At 35.0% G+C, this 18,991-nt stretch overlaps 1 long non-coding RNA gene across 1 annotated transcript in view; it reads left to right on the top strand.

Annotated features, from left to right (window-relative positions):
* The window catches only part of LOC140605499 (uncharacterized), a 220,448-nt gene that overhangs the window by 58,300 nt on the left and 143,157 nt on the right, over window positions 1-18,991 (top strand). The gene's annotated exons all lie outside the window — the stretch shown is intronic.

Below are 18,991 nucleotides of genomic sequence, written 5' to 3'. Positions count from 1 at the left end.
TTCTAGGAAAAAGTTATAAAGTTATAATCCTTAAATGAAAGTATTTTTTTCTTCCAAACAATCCCTACTCCAACTGATCTATATCTCAAAATGACTACATTTAGTTAATAAGAACAGAAGACAGAAGGGTAAAGTGGCTGTGTTTCAATTCTATTATTTGGAAGTCATCTACCTTAACAATTATGATGGTCCAGTGTGCTGTCCTTGCTGGGCTGTATTGGCTTTTGCTATAAGGATTAGAACACTTGAGTTGCTCCCTGATCCTTGAATGGAGAAATCATGTCATGCTGCCTTTTCAGTTTAACCTACCTGCCTGGGAATCATGATCTCAAGAGTCAAATACACTTTAAATCCAAAGCAATCACCAGCACCCTAGACACCAAGGTGCTAGGCCTTCTGACAGCCTCTCTCCAGCTCCATGGGCATCTAGAGAAAGAAGATATTCATAGATCTATTTTGCAACACCTTGAACTGCTCTAAAATATGTTATGAAGCCCTGGAGACCATGTCAGCTTGTTCTAGTCTCACAGAGGAGATCTCAGAATCTTGGAAGAGAGGTCCCTCTCTCCACTGACCTTACCACAGGATCATTTATTTAGGCTAAAGCTGCTTATGAGATGCTGGAGAAAGAAAATGCTCTAAAAGGGCTGATTCAACAAAAATTATTGATGTAAACAAAATAAGAAAAGACAATTTACTATAAGACAAGAGTAAAAGCAATTTCTAATTAAAACAATTTGGCATAGATGATGTTTTTGAAAGTATTTTTGAAGCAACAGTAGCTCTCTTGGAATACAGTTCACCACTAAAGACTCAAGAATGTTATGATCCATCTATATCAGTTGGCAAGAAAACCCCATCAACTGATGTTAATATCATAACCTACTTTAACTGGCAGGGATTGCCATGATAAGAAAAAGAAAATAAGACCGAACTCAGAGCTCTAAAACCCAAATTCTTTGAGACCACAGAAGGGTTATGAGGGCAAACACAGGAGGAGGGAAGCTCCCAGACCTAACTTCTCTGATAGGCCAAATGCCCAAATTGAACTCCCACTTTCTATTCTTGATTAGCATATCCTAGAGAGTTTCAATTTCATCTCTGCTCCATCATGGCTGTTAGAACAATTGAGGCTTTACATTCTTGCATGCTACTAACACACATTTTAGTATCAACACAATGCAAGACATTCCATTCTTAGAAATAAAGATTCCCTAGTCTTTCCTTGTTAACTGAAGTTTTTCATGACATACACATTTTGTCTTTTGCCCTACAAGTGCGCATTTTACTGAATACTTTCTTTCTTGATTGCTTGCTACCCATTACAAAAAGGACAAGGCTGTGTTTATAAGTTTGGCCACCATCTTTTAGATGTGAGATGAAATATACTGAAATTTTCAGTAAAAATTCTCAAAGCTTGCTTCCTTAACGGAGTCCATACCCACGGTTTATTGCCCTAGTGACAATGAAAGTCAGGCCCCATGCTTGACTTTTATATCTCCTATTAGTTTGTTTCATTGTGCTTATATGGTTGGATTATGAGGTTGTTCATTCAGTGATCACCAGACTAAATATTTCAGACTCCTTTCCCAAGTTGCTCCAATATCCTTTGTGGCTAACGGAACAGGAAAACATTCAGCATGTAAATCCAATTTCTCTTGTAAAAAAGACAGTTATGATGAGGAGCCATTGCAATACCCCTATGATTAATTAAAAACATATTTTATTTGTGTAACAGCTCTGGGCACTAAATGAAGTAATATTGCCTTCTCGTCTATTTGTCCCTGATCTAGCTTTTATGTTTTTTATGCATCGTACCTACTACTATTTCACAATTGTAGATTTATGTTCCATCTTTTAGTTTGCCTCATCTCATCCTACTAGCAGATTTTTATTTGTTTCATTTTATTTTTCATATCAAAGCTTCCAGGATACTTGCACTACAAGGCCACATAGAAAGTCCTTTTTCTCTTTCAAATCCTCAAAGAGATGTGGATGATATAATGCTTCTTGTTATTCTGTCCTTATATATTTATTAATCTTCCACTAGCATTTTTTTCAAAAGAGGCTTATAAACAAGATGCCTTTATTTCATTTTTTTCTCTAACCTGAAGAGATCATAGAGATTCTGAAACAAAACTACACTTAAGAAAATCCTAAGTTTGCTTCTTATGACACAAAATACCTTTTGCCTTCCATAGTCACAAGACATTAATAAATTCAGAAGTGCCCAGCATTCTGAGCAGGGATAGTTATTGTCATGGAGAGATCTTGAGACATGCCTTATTTGTTAAGCCTCTTTTACTTGAATGAAGGCTGCCACTCCTGAACAACTATCCTGTGCATAAAAAATAAATTATCTTTTTCCTGAAAGGTCAGGCCCCATGCTCAGAGAATTTTTCAGAGACTAAAAGAAACTCTTTGTAACAAATCACTTTTATGACCCTTGAAGAACTGCATAGGTCACCTAAGGATATTCTCCTCCTCTTCACTCATAGAAATCACTGAATGACATACAAGAGCAAAGAGAAATGATAGAAATAATAAAATGTAATTTGTATGCTTCCAATCTTCTAACATGGCTCAATAGAATTGTCAGTCTAGCCCAATTTGGTAAACGCATAAGGTAGATTATTTTGTAAAGAAAAGAAAGGCAGATCAATTTCCATTCTAAATTGCATTTTATAAATATATATTTGGATTTCATCCAGAAAAGAAAGGTTGTTCGTATTAATCTGTTTTCATAACTACATGAAAGTTTCAGAATTGTATTTAGTTTACTCAGAAGTACAGGCTAACATGGTCAATGTCAAAAAAAAAAAAAAAAACCACAACTGTTTGGGATCCCCATATGTACTCAGTTTAAATATCAATTTACAAAAGAAGTTTGTCACACCTTAGAGAGTCAACTACACATTCACTACATACATCAGCCAGAGTCAACTGGGACAGTAGAATGACAAGTCATGATTTTGAAAAATGAACTGTTGTGACTTCCATTTCCAAGATGGTCAAATAGGTTATTCATACCAAATGTCCTGTTGTAAACAAGAACTCTTCAGATGAAATAAATTTTAAATACTTCCTTTGCAGAAACAAAGACCTGACAGATTTACATGAAATTGTATGAAATTGAAGGGAAAATCAGAACTCAGGAATATGAATCAGCAAAGAAAACTGTTTTCCCAAAGGCAATTTGTACATTTGTTTTGTTTTTATGCTTTGTACACTTTCATTACTTCTCACCTCATTTCTTACTACTTGACTTTTGTTTTTTTTCTTTTCTAGGTACACCAGTCTTTTGAATATTTTGTGATTGTACTGGTCATCCCTGTGTGATTTATTAACCATTTTTCATTATATTAATAACCTTATAGCATAAATATAGGATAATCATTCTAGGAATCAGCTCTGTCAAAAAAGAAAATCTATCAAATAATAGACTGAGGTTTTTAGTATATGAATATATGAATATAAATGTCTCTCTGGTATAGATATTTTGTTTAGCATTCTTCTTCATAGAGTGAAGAAGAATGTTAACCATACTTTTTCCATCATTAACCATACTTTACTCTTTCCATCATTTCCCCTTTCCTTTTGTATGCCATCAATGGCTTTCACATGAAACCAAAGATTTGTCAATATAAACTGATTAAGATTGATCCCAAGGTAAGAGTTCAAATCTAGTTACCATTAATGTCTTGTTTGTCCATACCCATGACAAAAGGAAAATATGTCCATTTAATTTTCATATTGGTATTGAAGAAGATGCTGTGATGTGAGGCACTCTAGTGGATGCTAAGGGTTGACAGATACCTTCTGCCATCAGGAATGGTCCTCAGCCAGAGAAAGCTACTTCATCCATGTTCATGTCTTTTTTTCCCAGGACAGTCATAGCCAATGACTGGTTGATACAGTGGGTGCAAAGACCTTGCCATAATCTGAAGGGCCATACCAGATCCTAATTTACCCAAGGTATGTTTTAAGGCCTTGTTATAACTATAGCAGAGTTCAAATTTCCCCTTTGCCCAATGCTGCTGTCACTGTTTTCTTACATACATTGTTCCTGAATGTGCTTTCCAATGCAAACAAGTATTTTCTTAGACTCTCCAGGGAAACTTATCTAAGATAGTTGGTATCAGAAGTTATCCTAGAAAGTAGGCATAAAATAAGATTTGCTAAATGGATCACTCACCAGTTAGATAGCAATAAAGACCTGATCTTTGGTGTTTCCCAAACAATTGCCTTAGTGTGCAATTGTTAAAATTCTCACTATTTTTTTTAACTGAATGGAATATAATCACTCATTTTTTTTGAGAAGTATGGGGGAAGACATAATTCTAAGAATTAAGAAAGCAGATGGTTAAGATCAATGCACTAAAAAAAGACAATGAAAAGCTGAATATGATTAATCACCAATTTAAGGAAAAATGTGAAAGTCAAAAGACCTTTTGGCAGTATATAAAGAGAACCTGATCTTTTTCATTCAGAGGAAAGAAAAAGCTGAGGATTAGGCCCAGGGCTTGATTTTAAAGGTAGCTGAGCTCAAGAAAAAATTTAATTATCAGTTTCAGCAAGCTTGTGTACAGGGTCAAGACCTTAATTTGGATGGAGTGGGAAACAAATTTGGAATTGGGATATCCAGGTCAATGTACTTAAGTACATTGAACCTTGAATCTGAGACCACTGGGCCTGTTTTATGTTGAAGGCTAACACTTCCCCCATTAATGTAAAACAACATAGGAGCTTCTGCTTTGCAAAACATTGTGACCTACCCTTAGATTTCTTCCTGGTCACCAGAATGATAGTTAAGGTCAAATAACAGTGACAATTGATGAAGTACTAGATCAGCTATGGAAAGAAGGAAGCTATGCTTTAAAAGAGTTGTAGGACCTAGCTAACATGTGTCAGCAGAAATTAGAAGACTAATGCATGGTATTGAAACATGAGGATGTGAGGTCAACTGGGATTTGATGTGCACTTCGATAAGGAAGAATTTATTGACAGGAAGACACTCCACTGGAGTGGAGTGACACTCCACTTAATACCTAGGGAAGAGAACTTAAGAGAAAGTGATAACATGTTGCTATGATGGCCCTTTAAAGCTTACAAAAAATAAAGACACACTTAATGAAGTCGAAAGATAAGGCATGCCATGGTAGATGGTGGAATAAGACATCAATATTTCAGAGAAATAGGCAGACTAGAGTAGATATACAACCTAAAACAAGAAAATCTATCAGTCAACTATGCTGCATATATGAGGAACTAGAAAAACCTACAGTTACCAACATTTTAAGTTATATGCTGGTGAGAGTGCTACCAGGATTTTAAGGTGACTATTGTTTTTAGATTGGACCTGATGATAGGAAATGCTGTTACAGAACTGTGGACAATGGAATCTTTAAATAATAAAGTCTAGGCAGTGATACTTAATCATCAGGTAATGAGGTGGACACACATATAATATGAATGTCAAGGTCACAGACCAAGAAAATTGACTTGCCGCAAGTTCTGGAGATAGGTCTCAGATTATGGTATACCTGGGAGCAAGAGAGATGGACAGACAATGTAAGAGTTGCTAAAAATGCACATCAAAAACATTTAGGATGCAGAATAGATCAATGTCGGTAATCTTAAGTCCACTGCTCCAATAAAAAGTCAGAATTTATTGCTTAGTTTCTGGACCTGAACCAGTTTTCATACCTGGAACCATTGCCCTCAGGAAGAACCCTGTAACACAGCAAATATATGCTAAAATGATTCCCCAGTACCTCCCTAAAGGAAGTACAGAATTAATTTGGATAACTATAGCAGGGAAAGAAGAATACCCAGTCATTTCCAAAACTTTTAGATATGGAGTATGAGGTGTTAACTGTGGGAATCAAAGCATTGTTATAGCCTTATTATTAAACACTGGAATTATGGGATCCAGATAATAAATGGAATCCTAGAAAGTCTGGTTCACAGGTTCATTGGGTTTGTGCACCTATGGAGTGGACATTTCTTTAGTCCAATGCATAGGTGGAATGGACAAATCATGCACTCGATGGAACATCACAACTGTTTTTTGGCCTGTGGCGTAAGACCAATTGTAGTGGTATTATAAGTCTGGCCAAACTGGTAAATCAAAACCAGTATTGCATCCCAGGAAGAATGGCAGATATTAGTGTTCTTCCCTTTAATGATGTAAATAATGCAGGTTAATGGTCTTCACTATATCTCCACTTTTTAAAAAAGATTTTATCTATTCATTAGAGAGAGAGACAGACAGACAGAGAGACAGAGACAAGGGAAAAGCAGGCTCCCCATGGAGCAGGGAGCCTGTTGTGGGACTTGATCCCAGGAACTCAACATCGTGACCTGAGCTGAAGGCAGATACTTAACTGACTGAGCCACCCAGGCACCCCACTATATCTCCACTTAATTCGCCAGTCTGGATCCTGGTTTCTGGGTAATAACAGTGGACCAATGCAAATTTAAACAAGTAGTAGCCCCATGTGTACTCAGGAAGACAGATATGGCATCTGCTAGACTGGATAACAAATCCTTAAGTGTATGACGATGCATTTAAGAACCTGTCAGAGTTTTTGCCATACCCATCAGGAAGGAGCATTTGAAGAGTTTTGCATACTATGTAATTAGCTATTTATAGTCTTATTTAGAACTGTATTGATTCTCCTGCCTTTTTAAAATATTTAATATTTTAATAATTATTAATTAATAATTATTTAATAATTATTATCTGAAAGGAACTGGCCCAGCTAGATTTTCCGTACAATACTAGTCCAGTTTATCAGTGACGTTCTCTTAATTTTGGATCAGCAAGAAGTGGAAAGTACATTGGAGATCTTGTGAAGATACAGACATTCTAAAGGTTGGGCAATAAACTCTATTAAAAATATGGGTGTCCTTCACGTCAGTGTTTCCCATGCAGGTCTCAGCTTCTCCATTTATTCAGTCCTGCTTTCCTCATTGCTCTACAGTTGTCTCTAGTAGACTCCCCAATGAAGTTCCTACATGACGTCTCTGTCTTGGAATTCAGAATAAAAGAGAATCCAGAACACTTAAATGTTTGTATGTGGTACATGCTCTCATATACTTCAAAGCTCTAAATTTGAAGTCTCCGATACCAGAAATTTCTAATGATTATTCATAATGAAATGGAACACAAGCTGTATGGCATAACTGCATTGGATCAGTTTGTGACTATGACTTTCGCAACATGTAAAATAACCCAATTAAATTTGGAAATTAGATATTTGGCTTACATTTTAGAGCTAGTCAAAATTAGTACAATCAATACTTTATTATAAATTACAAAGTAAATTTGACTAACAGAACAATAGGTTTTATAGAATAGTAATAACTGGGTGATGGGCACTAAGGAGGGCACTTGATGGGATGAGCATTGGGTGTTATACTATATGTTGGCAAATTGAACTTCAGTAAAAACAAATCTGAAAAAAAGATTCTGAATTTTATCCTGGTTAGAAACTATGGATGTGTAGTCTAATTGGAAATAAATGGTATACATGCACTGGAAAAAAATGCTATATATTCCAGATAATTTAAAATCTAACTATGGTGTGATTAGTCATTAAAAGTAAAAATCCTAAAATACATATATGATCATGGACTGAACCTATAATCATGGACTGGAAACACACCTAGCACATAGTATCTATAATGCTAATAAAATAGCATTGTTAATAAAATGAAAAGAGGCTCATCTCACTAATCTGGACAAGTATCATATAATGTGTAGTTGGAAAAAGTTGAAAAGGGGATCAAAGTAGAATGAAACTATCCCCTACAGAACTAATTTTGAAAAAGGGTGGTGCTAAAAATCACCCAGGGAACATTGTGAAACAAGAGATATGTCTTCCTTTTATTAAGACAAAGGTAAAATAAAAATTAAAGACACTGTGTTCCCCAGTTCTCCTCAACTTGATTAATAGGAGAAGACAAAAGCCTTAGGCACACACAAAAAAGAAATTTTCTGAGAACAAACATTTTACAGCTGGTATACTTTGAGAGGTCTCACTATGAGCTGTTAAGAAATCTGTGGTTAAATAAAGGAGTTTACTTAGTTGATTAATCAGTTTGAAATAAGTTCCCAACAGAGGTTAAATTTAACTATGCTCTACTTTATTACACAACTGTAGGATAATTGTGAATTCTTTCAGAAAAGAAATGAGGACACATTTGATTTAGTAAAGCTATCTTAAGCATCTACAATTTAATCTTTTTTTGTTTTCTTTTGTAATTGGTTTTCTAAAATATGTTTTATAAAGTATTAGAAATCATATTATTTTGCATATCTAGTGGGTATAACATGTTCATTTATACAAATTAGCATAACACACATTGAAACAGACAATGAAATTAGCACTTGTAAAACGTCTACTGAGCCTTATCTATGCGGCTAATGTTCTCTCTAGCCCCTGACAAAGCCAATCTACTTTTTCCCCCTGAAGTAATTCTTCAGTTACATTTTGTGCCTTTCGTTATTTTGCATTCATTCATTTCATTTTCATCATTATGATTTTCCTCAGATGGATATATCTGTATATAAAACATTATTATTTGAGTTTAGTTTACCTTGTAGAGTTGGTGTCATACTCTATACTTCTGCAACTGTTTTTATTCATAATTTGACTCTATGCTTTAAGACTCATCCCTGTTGATTTGTGTGGTTCTAATTAAATCAGTTTAGTTACTCTATAATATTTAATCATATAAACTTCAAAAAATAATACTTATTCTTTAGAGCAGTTTTAGGTTCACAGCAAAATTGAGAGCAAGGCACAGAGATGTCCCCATATACTCCCTGCTTCCACACCTGCATAATTTCTTCGATTATCAACATCTCCTGCCAGAACGGTGTATTCATTAAATTTCATGAACCTGCATTGACACATCATTATCATCTGAAGTCCATAGTTTACATTAGGGTTCATTCTTAGTGCTGTACATTCTATGGGTTTGGATAAATGTATAATGATATGTATCCGCCATTATAATAGTTTTAGTGCCCTAAAAAGAACCTCTGTGCTTGGCCTATTCATCCCTTCCTCTCCCTTAATTCCTGGAAACCACTGATCTTTCTATTGTCCCCATAGTTTTCCCTTTCCCAGAATGTCATACAGCAGGAATCATACAGCATACAGCATTTGTAGATTGGCTTCTTTCACTTAGTAATATATATTGAAGTTTCTTCCATGGCTTTTCATGGCTTATAAGCTCATTGTTTTTCAGCGCTGAATAATATTTTATTGCCTGGTATGCCACAGTTTATCCATTTACCTAATGATCGTTTTGATTGCTTTTAAGTTTTAGCAATTATGAATAGAGTCAGTATAAATATACATGTGTAAGTGTGTTCAGTTCTTTTAGGTAAATACTGATATGGATCATATAGTAAGAGTATATTTAGTTTTGTAAGACATTAATTATCTTCCAAAGTGGGTGTACTGTATTGTATTCCCACCAAAAATGAATAGAATTCCTATTCTTCTATGTCCTGCATAGCATTTGGTACTATCAGTGTTCCAGATTTCAGCCATTCTAATAGGTACATAGTGGTATCTCATTGTAATTTGGATTTCTCTGATGACATATGATAAGGAACATTTTTTATATGCTTATTTGCCATCTGTATATCTCCTTTGGTGAGGTGTTAGTTGGGATCTTTGGTTCATTTTTTTTTTTTTAAGAATTATTTATTTATTCACTAGAGACACACAGAGAGAGGCAGAGACACAGGCAGGGAGCTGTGCCTGCAGGGAGCCCAATGTGGGACTCAATCCCCAGACCCGGGATCATGCCCTGAGCTAAAGGCTCAACTGCTGAGCCACCCAGGCATCCCATCTTTGGTTCATTTTTAATCAAGTTGTTTGCTCTCTTATTTCTGAGTTTTAAGAGTTCTTAGTATATTTTAGATAACAGTCTTTTATTGGATTTATCTTTTACAAATATGTTCTCTGAGTCTGTAGCTTGTCTTTTCATTCTCTTGACAGTGTCTTTTGCAGACAAAGAATAAATTTTTTTTCATGTAATGCAGTTTATCAATCCTTTCTTTCATAGATTGTACCTTTGGTGTTGTATATAAAAGGTCATCATCAATCCCAAGAGATTTTTTCCTATGCTGTCTTCTAAGGATTTTACACTTTTGTGTTTTACATTAGTTCTGTGACCTATTTTGACCTAATTTTTGTGATAGATATAAAGTCTGTGTCTAGCATATTTATAATAGCTGTTTTAAAGTTCTTTTATGCCATTTTATCCTCGCTGACATTTTGGGGTCCATTTCTATTGACCAATTTTTTTTCTGGCTATGAATCAGATTTTCTGCTTCTTGGTTATTGTTGAGATTATTGAGTAGATGTCAGACATCCCAATTTTAAGGTTATTGAGCGCTTGATATGGTTGTTTTCTTTTAAGGGGCATTGGATTTTGTCCTGTTAGGGAGTTAAGTTACATGTGTATTGGTTTGATTAGTTTTAAGACTTGTTAAGCTCCTTAAGGGGTGGGTTCAGAGTAGCCCATGTTCTCAGGTTAATTTAGTTATGCTACTAACACATTACTAATGAACACCTCCTGTATTTATTTATCAAGTTTTTTCCATTCTGTCTGTTGGAAACTTGAATTTTTTTCTAGTTTTCTAGTCTTGTATGAGTTCCAGGAGTTACTCAATTTATAGCTCACCCATATGTGTTCTTTTCCCAGAAGTTGTTTTTTGTTCCATGTTGTGGGTGTTCACTCTAGGCATGCACAGATTAGTGTTCAAAGACTGAATGGAAATCTGTGGAATTCTAATTTCTGGAGCTCTTTCTTTGTTTAACTCCTTTTTCTCCATACTATTTCCTGCATATTCTTAGCTGCCTTTGTTTTCACAACTCTGATGTTTATCTCCTTAACTCAGTGAGACTATTGGACTCTGCTTGAGTTTCACCTCTCTGCACTACAGTCTAGAAATTGCCTCTAGGCAGAAATTTAAGGCCATCAGTCATATTTCTCATCTTGTGTGTTTCTCTTTTTCTTAGATTACAGTCCTATGTTGCCTGTTTTCCAATGTCTTAAAATCATTTGGTAAAGCATATTTTGTCAAATTTTCTGGGTTTTGGAGTATAGGGTTTATTCTGGATCCTGTTTATTCATCATACCTGAAAGTGGAAGTTTATTGCAATGCAACATTTTTCCATCTAAACTGGAAGAAATATTTTGGTATCTGAAAAAATACATCATTTTTTAAAAAAACAGTGTCAATAAAATATATGCATTTTTATTTATACATATTGAAAATGTCATCACCGATGCATTGGTTTTATTATTGATTCATTTCTTTGCCCATCCAAAATATTGACTCTGAATAGAGACAAAGTAATTTTCCCCCAGAAGTGGTCAGTTCATTTAGGGTAAGAGTATACTTCATCCTGCTTATGATTTATAGAATACAAAGCATAGTTTCTTTGTCACATCTAAAATTCTAAATTATTAGATTATGTTCTCTTTAAGTACAGCTTATGACTTTTAAAATTTCTTCTCTGTCTTTAACTATGGCCATTTTCATCCCTAATGAGTTTCTCGCTCAAACTTGAAATAGGTGTATCTATTTGTTTAGCCTCTATAGAAAGCCAGGTTTTAATTTTATTGCAGTTTCTCTTAATTCTTTTTTATATTTCACTAGTTTCTTTTATGTCTTTTCTTCTTCTTCTTCTTCTTCCTTCTTCTTCTTCTTCTTCTTCTTCTTCTTCTTCTTCTTCTTCTTCTTCTTTTGCAGGGAGCTATAATTTGATATGTTAGCCACTCCCTCCCACACACATGCACACACACCAATTACTTGAGTTAAATCCTTAGCTTGCTAATTAGCAATATTCTAAATCAAATACATTTAAATATATATTGGCACATGTTTCCTATATTCATATAGAGTTAGTTTGAGGTTGTTAATTCTGGGTCTTACGCTGTAAGCAAAATTATATGTGGTACTTCCAACTGGGGGCAGTTGAAAATATATTTGAGTTTGCTGGTACTCTTCTCTCATATTCTGGTGACCAGAGAAGCCATATGTTTTATTGTCAGCATTACAATTGGTCCAAAATTCTATCAGCCTAGGTTTTAAATCAGTAGGTGAAACCATTCACCTCTTACTCTCCTTGCTGTCATCAACTAACATACAATAAACATGTTGTAAAATGAGAAATAAACATTTGCAGTCTTAAACATGTGACATTTTGCAGTTAATTTGATACAGCAGTATAACATATGTTTTTGCTGGAAAATATACAAAATTTTATCCCCCGACTTTTTTTTTTATCCCCTGATTTTTATCAAGAATAAAAGTATGTTTCAAAGCAGACTTATAGGAGTGACATCAGAAAGAGAATGGAATAGGAATCTCTGGGCCTCATACCCCAGAGACAATGATGTAACAACACTGTATAGTCCAAAAACCTTAATGAGAACACCATAAAGCAGTTTAGAATTTTCAGTACCCCAGACAAGCACAAAACCAAGAACAGCCGCATTTAAATGAAAAACAAAACAAAACAAAAACAAAGACAAAACAAAAGAAACACGAATGAATGGGTACAGAATACTAAAAAGATATAAGTTTGTGATATTGATAACATCAGTGGGGAGGGAGATGTAAAGTAGGAGTTTTTGTTTATGACTGAAGTTAAGTTGTTATCAGTTTAAAATAGATTGTTATAACCATAAAATATTATGTAATCTTCATGGTAACTATAAAACTCAACAAAGTAGGAAAAAAGGAAATTACCTCATCATGATAAAGGCCATAATATGGAAAGCCCATAGCTAACATACAAATCAATGATGAAAATCTGAAAGTTTTCAACTAAGATCAAGAACAAGGCAAAGATCTTTCTTTCTTCTTTCTTTCTTTCTTTCTTTCTTTCTTTCTTTCTTTCTTTCTTTCTTTCTTTCTTTCTTTCTCTTTCTTTCTTTCTCTTTCTTTCTTTCTTTCTTTCTTTCTTTCTTTTTTCTTTCTTTCTTTTTTCTTTCTTTCTTTCTCTTTCTTTCTTTCTTTCTTTCTTTCTTTCTTTCTTTCTTTCTTTCTTTCTTTCTTTCTTTCTTTCTTCTTTCTTTCTTTCTTTTTCTGGGGGCTGCTGAGCTGAAGACCTATCCCACTTCTTTGCTTCCCCATCATCTAGGTCCCCTTTGATCCACTGGTTGAAGGTTTGGAAGCACAGTGGGGAGGGTCTGAAAGTCTCCCCTGGGCAGCTGTTCCTTGCTTTTGTGGGGTGATGGCTAGCAGAACCAACAAAAAGCTGGAGAGCCTCATCTGTCAATCCTGGATCCTGCCCTTTCCATGGTATTTGGATTGTGTGGTGATGGGTGATCTGGTGGTAGGTATGAGGATGGATCTGTTTGGCTACATCTTGTCTTTAATTTTATTTTCAATTGGGATATATTTGGCATGTAGCATGATGTAAATTTAATGTAAAGAAAATAATGATTTGATACATTTATATTGCAATTACCTGCTTTTGCCATTACTAATCAACATGGTCCTGGAAATCCTAACAAGGATAATTTAGCAAGAAAAAAAAAAGGCATACAAATTAGAAAAGAAGTAAAATGATCTCTGTTCATAGATAACATAATGTTATACGTAGAAAACCCTAAAGATTCTATGAGAACATTGTTGGAACTATTAAACTAATTTAGCACACTTGTGAGTTAAAAAAAAAAACTAACACACACATGTCAGTTGTATTTCTATAAACTAACAACAAATAATCCAAAAAGATAATTCAGAAAATAATCCCATGTAAAATAGGTTCAAAAAGAACAAGGTAGTTATGAATAAATTAACCAAGGAGGCAAAAGACTTACATAAAAAGTAATCACATTTCAGAGAAACTAGACAATACACAATAAATTCAAAGACAAACTATGCAAGGCATTAATATCCAGAATTTATAGAGAAAGACAACTCAACAACAGAAAAAGAAATATCCTGAATCTACAAAATGAGCAAAGGACTTAAATAGACATTTGTCCAAAGAAGATATACAAATGGCCAGAAAGAAAAAAAAATGGCCAGAAAGCATATGAAAAGATGTTCAACATCACTAGTTATCAGTAAAATGCAAATCAAAACCAGAGAAATATCACCTCACATGTGCTAGAATCATCACTATCAGTAAATCAGATAATGTGATCCCTCTGCCACCTCTCAGCTAAGACACATGGACAACTGCGAGAACCAGCAGGACCAACAGTTTCCACCTAACTCACTAACAGCATACCCTGCCTCCACATTTCCTGTGGATGTACACCCTCTGGTCCTGAAATACTTTTCTAAAGCAGTTCCTGGTTCCTTACTACAACAGATCTGTACACACGTGCTAACACCATATGCCCTACCCCTGTGTTCTATAGACCTGCCCCCTTCAATAAGCCCTTGGATAGAGCCCATCCAAAGTAGTGCCACAAAACTGGCAGTGTGCAAGAAGTCCCAATAGGGACCAGCACCACTCCTAAGTGACACCTGCTGGTGGGAGAGGAGGAGACAATCACACACACCAGTCCCACTGAGGACCCAGTAGTGAGTTGGGGGCAGACATCTGATCTGATTGCAGGCCCCACCTGTCAATGAAAGCTTCTCAGAGGACAACACAGGGAAAGACCCTGCAGTTCAGTGGTACTACATCTCTGTTAAACAACTGTTCTGATTCAACTCAAGCTCATGGTGGCCCCAGACTGGTCCGCTAGCAACCAGGGACCATGCCCTGCCCACAACATGTAAAGAGAGCCATTGCAGATGTCTGAACTGAAGGAAAAAGCTCAGCCACAGTAGCAGGATGCAGGAAGCACATAAGGAGATACCCCAGAAGTGCCAGTTCCTGATGAACAAGGGGCGTTGTACTTTAAGATGCTAAAGGACCTCTTCTTAATAAACCACTACTTTCAAGAGCAGGAGATGTAACTGCCTTTCCTAACACATAGAAAAAGACACAGAGAGTTAGGCAAAAGAAGGAGACAAAAGAATATGTCCCAGATGAAAGAATAAGACAAATCACAGCAAAAGAGCCAAACAAAATGGAGATACATATGTCTCAGAGAGAATTTAAAATAAAGGTCATAAAAGATACTCACTGGACATAAGGATGAAAGACCTCAGTGAGACCCTTAACAAAAAAATAGAAAACATAAAAAAGAACCAATCAGAGATGAAGTACTCAATAACTGAAATTCAAACACCAGATGGAATAAATAGGCTGGAGGAAGAAGAGGAACAGACCAGTGACATGAGGACAGAGTAATGGAAAGCAATCAAGATGAACAGAAGAGAGTAGAAAAAATTAAAAATGAAAATAAATTAAGAGAATTCAGTGACAGCATCAAGAATAATAATGTTTGCATTTTAGGGATCCCAAAAGGAGAAGAGAGAGAAAAGGGGCAGAACATTTATTTAAAGAAATTATAGCTGAAAACTTCCTGAATCTGAAGAAGGAAACCAAAATCCAGATGCAGCAGGCACAGAGAGCCCCCAATAAAACTGATTCAAAGAGGTTCACATTAAGACACATAGTAATTAAAATGGCAAAAAGTAGTGATAAAGAGAAAATATTAAAAGCAGCAAAAGAAAACAGTTACACACAAGGGAAACCCCTTAAGGCTATTAGATGATTTTTCAGCAGAAACACTGCAGACCAGAGAGAGTGGCATGATATATTCAAATTACTGAAAGAAAAAACCTGCAACAAATATACTCTATCCAGTATGGCTATCATTCAAAATAGAAGGGGATATAAGGAGTTTCCCAGACAAACAAACATTAAAGAAACTCATCATCACTAAAGCAGCCTTAATGAAATGCTAAAGGAGACTTCATGAGAGGAAAGGAAAGACCATAAGTAGGAATAAGAAAAGTAGGAAGCACAAAATCAGTAAAATTGGGTAGATCTATAAAAATAATTTAAGAGATATGCAAATTAAAGGATGTAAAGTATGGCACCATACACCTGAAATGTGGAGAGGAGAGGAGAGGAGTAAAGACTCAATTCAAACATAAGTGATCATCAACTTAACATAAACTGCTGTATGCATAACATGTTATATATAAATCTAACAAATTAATCCAGGAATAGATAAATAAAAAATAAAGAGAAAAGAATCCAAATTAGCACTAAAGAAAGCCAGCACACTGAGAGAGAAGAGGGCAAGAAAGGAAAGGAACAGAGAAGTAATAAGTAACAAACTGACAGTAAGTACATACATATCAATAATTACTTTGAATATAAATGGACTAAATGCTCCAATCAAACATATAGGTGACAGAATAGATTAAAAAGCAAAACCCATCTCAATGCTCCCTATAAGAGACTCATTTCAGACCTATACACATGCAGATTGAAAGTGAAGAGACAGAGAAAGCATTTGTCATGCCATGCAAATGGAAGCAAAAAGAAAGCTCGAATAGCAATACTTATATCACACAAAATAAACTATGAACAGTATTTTTTTGAAGATTTTATTTATTTATTCATGACAGGCACAGAGAGAAGCAGAGACACAGGCAGAGGGAGAAGCAGTCTCCCTGTGGGGATCCTGATGCCGGACTCAATCCCAGACCCCAGGATCACAACCCAAGCCAAAGGCAGATGCTCAACCACTTGGCCACCTAGGTGCTCGAAACAAAGTCTTTAACAAGAGAAAAGAAGGACACTATAATCATAAAGGGAACAATCCGAGAAGAAGAATTTTATTTATTTATGCACCCAACGTGAGTGTACCCAAATGTATAAATCAACCATTAACAAACATAAAGGAAGTAATTGATAGTAATATAATAATAGCAAGGCACTAACACCCCACATACCAATGAATAGATCATCCAAACAGAAAATCAACAAGGAAACAGTGGCTTTGAATGACACATTGGACCAGATGGATATAATGGATATATTCAGAACACTTCATCTTAAAACACCAGATTATACATTCTTTTCAAGTGTACATGGAACATGCTCCAGAATAGATCATATATTAGGCCACAAAACAAATTTCAACAATCAGAAAGATTGAAGCTATATCATGCACCTTTTCCAACCATACCACTATGAAACTAGAAATCAACCCCCAGAAAAGATCTGGGAAAAACACAAATACGTGGAAGTTAAATAATATGCTACTAAAGAATGAATTGGTCAACCAGGAAACAAGGGAGAAATAAAAAATTACATGAAAACAAAGGAAAATGACAACACAATGGTCCAAAATCTTTGGAATGCAGCAAAAGCTGCTTTAAGAGGGAAGTTTATAGCAATACAGGCCTAGATCAAGAAGCAAGAAAAATCTCAAATACAACCTAACAGTACCAGAAAAAGAAACCAGAAAAAGAAGTACCAACAAAATCCCAGTACAGTGGAAGGAAAAAAGTAATACAGACTAGAGCAGAAATAAATAGAAACAAAGAACAAATCAATGAAACCAGGAGCTGATTTTTTGAAAAAATGGACAAAATTGATAAACCTTACCCATATTCCTCAAAATAAAAGGGGGGGGAGAGAACTCAAATAACAAAATCAGAAATAAAAGAGGAGAAATAACGACAGACATTACAGAGATACAAGGAGTTATAAGAGAATACTATGAGGGGGATCCCTGGGTGGCTCAGCGGTTTGGCGCCTGCCTTTGGCCCAGGGCACGATCCTGGAGCCCCGGGATCGAGTCCCGCATCAGGCTCCCGGCATGGAGCCTGCTTCTCCCTCTGCCTGTGTCTCTGCCTCTCTCTCTCTCTCTCTCTCTCTATGTCATGTCTATCATAAATAAATAAAAATAAATCTTTAAAATAAAAAAAAGAAAGAGAATACTATGAGAAATCATATGCCAATAAACTGAACAATCTAGAAAAAAATGGATAAATTCCTAAAAACATATAACCTTCAAATCTGAATCAAGAAGAGCTAGAGAATTTGACCAGACCAATGATCAGCAATGAAATTGAATTAGTAATAAAAAAACTCAAAAAACCAAAAATCCAGAACCAAATGACTTCATAGGTAAATTCTACTAAACATTGAAAGAAGATTTAATAATTATTCTTCTCAAGGTATTAAAAAAATAGAAGAGGAAGGAGATATTCCAAATTCATTTTAAGCAACCATCATTATCCTGGTACCAAAATTAGATAAAGACACTACCAAAAAATAAAACTACATAGATACAAAAATCCTCAACACATTATTAGCAAACCTAACAATACATTAAAAAAAAAAAATCATTTGCCACAATCAAGTGGGATTTACTCCTGGAATGCAAGGGTGGTTCAATATTCACAAATCAATCAGTGTAATACATCACATCAATAAGAGAAAGGATAAAAACATATGATCATTTCAGTAGATGTGGAAAAAACATTTGACAAAGTACAACATCCATTCGTGACAAAAGAACTCAACAAAGCAGGTTTATAGGGACCTCAACATAATAAAGGCCATATATGGCCTCAACATAATAAAAGCCATTATGAAAAATCTACTGCTATCATCATTCTCAAAGGCAAAAAACTGAGAGCTTTCTCCCTAAGGTCAGGAATAAGACAAGGATGTCCACTCTCACCACTTTCATTTAACATAGTACTGGAAGTCCTACTCACAGATATAAGACAAGAAAGGAAATTAAAAACACCCAAACTGGTAAGGAAGAAGTAAAACTTTCAGTATTTGCAGATGATAGGATATTATATATAGAAAATCCTAAAGACTCCACCAAAAAACTGTTGGAACTGATAAGTGAATTCAGTAAGAGTGTAGGATACAAAATCAATATACAGAAATGTGTCACATTTTTAAATAATAATAATAATAATAATAATAATAAAGCAGAAAGAGAAATTAAGAAAATAATCCCATTTACAATTGCACCAAAAGTAATATGATACCTGGGAACAAACCTAACCAAAGAAGTTATGCATTTTTAAATTTTATTTAGTCTCATATTTCTTATGCTT

The sequence above is a fragment of the Canis lupus genome, chromosome 15 (genome assembly GCF_048164855.1).
Source record: "Canis lupus baileyi chromosome 15, mCanLup2.hap1, whole genome shotgun sequence".
Taxonomy (NCBI): domain Eukaryota; kingdom Metazoa; phylum Chordata; class Mammalia; order Carnivora; family Canidae; genus Canis; species Canis lupus.
Note: the sequence above shows the minus strand (reverse complement) of the source record. Positions and strands in the feature narration are given on the sequence as shown.